Here is a 6,000-nt window from a genome sequence, read left to right as displayed (position 1 = left end):
ATCCTGGTTGGGAGGGGTGTCTATCAGAAACACTGTTGGGGCAATTAGGGAAATATAAATATGAACTAGATTTAGATATTAGAGATTTAAAAATTTTTCTTAGGAGATACCTGCTGATCTCCTGGGAGCAAAGCATCACGGTATCTGCAAGTTAACTTCCAAACTGTTCGGAAAAAAGTACATATATAAAACAAATACAGGAAAATGTTAATAATTATGAAATCTAGGTACAAGGTACAGGGACATACACTGTATTACATTTTCAAAGTTTATTTAAAAAAAATTATCATAATAAAAATTTGAAAAATGACAAATAGGATCAAAGGTTTCTAGCATGTGATCATGAATTTGCTTATCAAGAGAACACAGTCACCCATTTATTCATAGAATACATCATCAGATGATAAAGTAGATTGAATAGTTCCGGATGGTAATGACTCGGGTCAAGTATTGAGCCTGGCACACACTAGGCATTAGACTGCAAGTTCCTGGAAGCTAGGGACAAGTTTTTTTTTGTTTTTTCACTACTATATGTCTGGAACCTAGTAGAATACTAGGAAATAAAAAGAAAAAAAATTTTTTTTTTTTATGAATAGTAGGTAATAATTACACTTTTTTGTTAATTGAATGGTGAAGTAAATGCAACAATTCTATGCTCATAGTAAACATCCTAACCATTTTGTTTCCTACATATCACTGCTTTTTGGAAGTTAAAACAAACATAAATACTAGTAATATTTATGTAACTAGTCAAACCAAATCCAGTGCCATCGAGTTGATTTCGCCTCACAGCCATCCTATAGGACAAAGTAGAACTGCCCCATAGAGTTTCCAAGAAGCACCTGGTGGATTTGAACTGCCAAACCTTTGGTTAGCAGCCATAGCACTTAACCACTATGCCACCAGGGTTTCCATGTAACTAGTACCTATTGTTAATTCAATAACTCTAACTCATCTATGAAGTTTGAGCCTTGAAATTTTAAAGCCTTGGTTCTTCAAAATTAAGTGACATCTAAGCCTACCTTAATACTTCTATAAAACTATTTTCCTTAAGCCTATTTTTAATATTTTATTTTAAAAAGAACAGCTGGATTTTATCAGGCAAAAATATTTCACGACTATGACTAAACCAAATGGCATGTATCGTGAAAAATTCCTCCGAAACTTTAAGGTTAAATTATCATAGGTTACAAGTGTTCAAAGTTATTTATTTATTTATTTATTTTTCTATTACAAGCAGTAGTCATTTATCATTCATTTTTACAATCAATTTTTCTGAAAGCCCAATTGACGATAAAGGCAATACAGAGGCAATCTCATCAGTCTCTTAAGTTTTCTAGTTCTTTTTCTTTTATTTAAAAATATCATTAAATTCTGATTTCCTCCAACATTTTAAACAGAATACTGAAATTACTAGGGATTGGATCACCAAATCCAAGGGCCTTTTTTGCAACATAGACACTCTAACCACTGTTTCATTTGCGTAAACACTTTTCTCAGCTATCGAGGAAATATGACAACTCTTTGAAGGAAGAGGCAGCGGGGCCTAGTGAGAAATTGGCTATCAGGATGAAGGGGAGAGTGGAGAAACCTTATTTTTTTAAAGAAAGTCTTCCATTTAAGTTCTTTTTAGCATTGCTATTATTTACATTACTCTTTTAAAAGTTTTATTTTTTTATCAATCTTAATCTGATCCTAAAGCTTTCAGATTTAAAATAAACTTATTCAACGGTAGAAGAGATTTGCCATGTGGAAGTGAAAAATACTCTACAGCCTTGGGCGTTAATTTACCTTATCGATCCATAAGACCAACAGTCAGTGTGATACAATGGCAAGTATACTGTATTGAAGATTGAGGTGGAGTCTAGGCTTCCTATTTACTTGCTCTCATGACCCTGGGTAAGTAATTTAATTTCTTTAGGTTAGGTCTTCTCCAATCTGGGTGGCGTAAACAGTTAAGTGAGCGACTACTAGCTGAAAGACTGGCAGCTGGAACACACCCAGAAATGCCTCAAGAGACAGGCCTGGTGATCAGTTTCCATAAAGTCACAGTCTTGGAAACCCTATGGGTCAGTTATACTCTACACACAGAGTTGCTGTAAGTCTGAATCAATTTGTCAGCAACTAATAACGAAAATGGTTTTAAATTATCACTGACTCTACACAAAGAACTGACAGGTAAGAAAATGATAAAAAGTTAAATGCAATGAATTGGGAAAATTGTTCAGGCAGCGACATGGATGGTGTGTATTTGATGTTAATGAAGGGAAATAAAAAATATCCACATATTTTAGCAGAAACTTTAGGAGGAAAGAAAAAGCCACTGCAACTTCTGTAAAATAAATGAATCTGGCAAATGAAAAAAAATCTGTGCTGTGGGGAATGGTTTGTTATATAGTTGCCTCTTAAAAAATACAAATCAACAGAAACAGGGTTTACTTACGCAGATTCAAGAGAATAAAAATTGCCTTTACATATTTGAGGGATACTAAACACAGGCAAAACAAAACTACCATGAAGGATTCCAGGATGCGGTTAAAAAGCCCAGTGCTGTCTGGTCGATTCCGACTCATAGGCACCCTGTAGGACAGAGCAGAGTTGCCCCCTAGGGTTTCCAAGAAGCAGCTGGCAGATCAGAACAGCTAACTTTTTGGCAAACGGATGAGCTCTTATCCACTGCACCACTAGGGCTCCAGTATGCAGTGGCAGCAATAATTTAGTAGCTGAAGGCATGGCATAACTTGGAAAGGTAAGAAGTATATTTAAAAAAATAGTCCTACAGTCTTACTTTTAAGAAGTTTAAAAATAGAATGAAGTAAGCTATAATTATTATTTTGGAAAGAACTTAACACAGCTATAACTTATTATTTGGTGGTATAACCTTATCTGAAATAAGGTGGAATGCAAAAGAATATTGGAAAATGAGGCATCAGAGATTAGACATTAGTAAGGTAAGACCGCACTTCACAAAAGAGAAAATCCAAATGTCTAGTAGATATATGAGACGGTCCTCAGCAGCATCAGTAACTAGGGAAATGCAAGTTAAAAGCACAATGAGATACTACTACACACCCATCAGACTGGCGAAACTGAAAACGACTGACATTAGTGAGTGTAGTTGAGGGTAGGGAACAATGAGATGCAGACACAGCTGGTGGGAGTGTAACATTTTAGAAAATAGCATGGCATTATTTATTCGAGTTTGGTGATACGTATAACCACTCCCAGGTGTATATATTAGAGAAACTGAGGTAGATATGGTAGAAGACATATATGAAGAATGTTTACAGCAGCAGTGTTTATGAGCCTGCAAATGGAAACAACCCAGATGTCCATCAACAACCGAACAGCTAAATAAATTGTGACATGTTGCTACAATGGAACCCTGTAATGTGCACCAATGAAAAGGGATAAATTACAGCTAAATGCAACAACATGGATTAAAATCAATGTTTTGAGAAAAAGAAGCAAGTACAATAGATTACACGCTATGTAAATGCGTAGTCCCCGTTAAATAAAGTTCAAAAGAAAGGGCAAAACTGAACAATATATTGTTTAAGGATGCATGCTTGTAATAAAATAAAGGAAAGCGAGGAAATGGTTATCATGAAAGTTAGCATAATGGTTACCTAGAGCAGGGAGGGAAAGTTATGGTCAGGAAAGGTCACCAGGGGGCTTTGGGTATACTTGCAATGTTCCAATACTTGACCTGGTTAATTGGTTACATGGTGGTTTCCTTCATCATCACTCAATGTACTGTATAACTGTTTTATGCATTTTTATGTATACTTCACAATGAAAACGCTAAAATTGATGTACTAGATGAATTGCATATGGTATCTTCTAGAAATAAGCTATTTTGCTGAATAATTTAGCTTATTACATCTTTGACAGTAAAAACCACTGATGTGGGATATTAAAACATTGATTAAATAGTTTCTAAGACCTCGCTTTCGTGGGTTAGTGGTAAAAAAACACTATACAGATATCCCTTTGCTATGTTTTACCATGACACGCAGATCTTTGTCATGAACAAATTGATGAAACAGGAAGACCTGTTACCTAAACTTCAGATTTTTGAATTCTGAGTTAACTAGCTCCTCTGAGTTAATAAGCCACACAAGGAACAAAAGTAGAAATTGGAAATGTTCCTCCTCTCTAGTCACCAGTTCCAGCTGTTCCCTCCTGTTATGGTGGGTGGTAAGGTGGGCCGATCTTGCCTAGTAAGATTGGTGCAGCTGTTGCTTCGTAAGTAGGTGTCTCAGAGCTCTCCTCAGTGACGTTCTATCAGCTCTGAGGCTCTGAGGTGCAGTCACCGACAGTGCAAACAGATGGGGCTGCTGGAGAATCCTGTGCGGCACACTCTTCTGGAGATGCACCCTGCTGGCCTGTGGAAGGAACTCTGATGTTTGCACTCTTCTCATTTAAAGCCCCAGGAGCTAAAAATCTGAGTTGTTCAGTTTCACAAAATCTCCTAAGCCTGTGTTTTTTACTCATTCAATTTCCACCATTCCCCTACTGTACGACAGGAAGAGGGACAAAAACCAAAGATTTATTTTGTAGCCATCTGGGGCCGCTGCTTGTTTGTCTGACTTCCTGTGAGTCTTACTTGGAAGGATACAGCAAGGGATTGGTTAGGTAAAGACAATCAAATGCAGGGTATTTAACCTGGTTCTTGGGACTTGAGGTCAAGAACGGTAGGGTCAGATGCTGCTTTGTGAGTCATGCCTTGCTTCTGGAGTGCCTCTCATCCCCTTCTCTGCAACATTTAAATAAAAATGAATCCTTGGATTTGCCCAGTTAGAGGTTTCCTTAGTCTACAGTTTGCATATGGTGGTTGCTGTAGTACCCCAAATCTGCCAGCTTCTATCCCCCAGCTGGAAAGACTAATACCCATTACTGCTGCTTCCAAGGAGGTAAGGTGTGTGCGGTTCAGCGACAGAACTATCTAACCTGCTTCCTTTCATCGTTCCTCCTGCTTTTAGCTCCTTCTCACACTAGCCACCAGGTCAGGTTCAAGACAGATTTCTTAGAATTCTGATCCTTTTCTTCTTCCCCTAGAGAACTACACTTTTAACTTCATGAATTTTTACTTGAATTTATTTTCTAAGCTAACATTTGTCGGAAACGCTGCGTAACAATAATAATATTTATTTCAGAAAAAAAAAAAAGCCTTTGAGTCAGATCTAAAACACATGCAAGATTTCTTTAAGAGCTTAATGGACACTGAACGACAACCAAGACCAGTCAAGAAGCTACAACCACAGGCAAGAATGATTTTACTAAAAGTGAGGCAGTGCTAAATTCTCCCCTGGAAAAAGTCTGAAATCCTTCTACAATCTCCCAGAGGCTGGCTCTCTTCGAATTCCCCTCTCTCCTGCCCCAACAACGATCTACGGGAGGCTGGCTCCCTTTTACCCCCTCCACCCCACAGCAATTCTCCTCCTTTTTCAACAAAGACTCAGGTCGTGACTTCGTACTCAAGCCGCACCACTATGTAGTTCCATAGGAGGGGGGTACATCACAACTCTCATCTTTATAATGCATTGCAGTTTACAAAGCGCTTGCACTTCCATCATCTCCTCTGAGCTCCTCCAGTGACTCGTGAGGGAGGCATTCATTCATTCATCAAACATCTGCTTGGCCCGACCACAAGCTATCGAGCGCTGCGTCTCACCCCACACCATGGGAAGAGCGGGGCGCTCGCTCCTCCGAGCAGGTGTAGCGAAGCAGTCTACAGGACAACTTCTCGCTCAGTCCGGCTCAGGGCCCCTTTTGGGCCAAATGCCTCACCTTTGGGTGATGCACGCCCGAGCGCAGTCGCACGGCCTGGGCCTCCTCCTAGCTCCCAAAGGAGCAGTCACCACTTGCCCTGAAGGAAACCGCTACAGAGCAAGCTCCCTCGCCGCTCTCAGGTCAGGGGTAAGATCAGGCGGCAGCTTAGGCTCGACTCGGCTCCTCCCCTTCCTCTCTTCAGTTCTGACGCGGCCGCAGAGGCGG

This window comes from Loxodonta africana, chromosome 13 (assembly GCF_030014295.1).
Source record: "Loxodonta africana isolate mLoxAfr1 chromosome 13, mLoxAfr1.hap2, whole genome shotgun sequence".
Taxonomy (NCBI): Eukaryota; Metazoa; Chordata; class Mammalia; order Proboscidea; family Elephantidae; genus Loxodonta; species Loxodonta africana.
Note: the sequence above shows the minus strand (reverse complement) of the source record.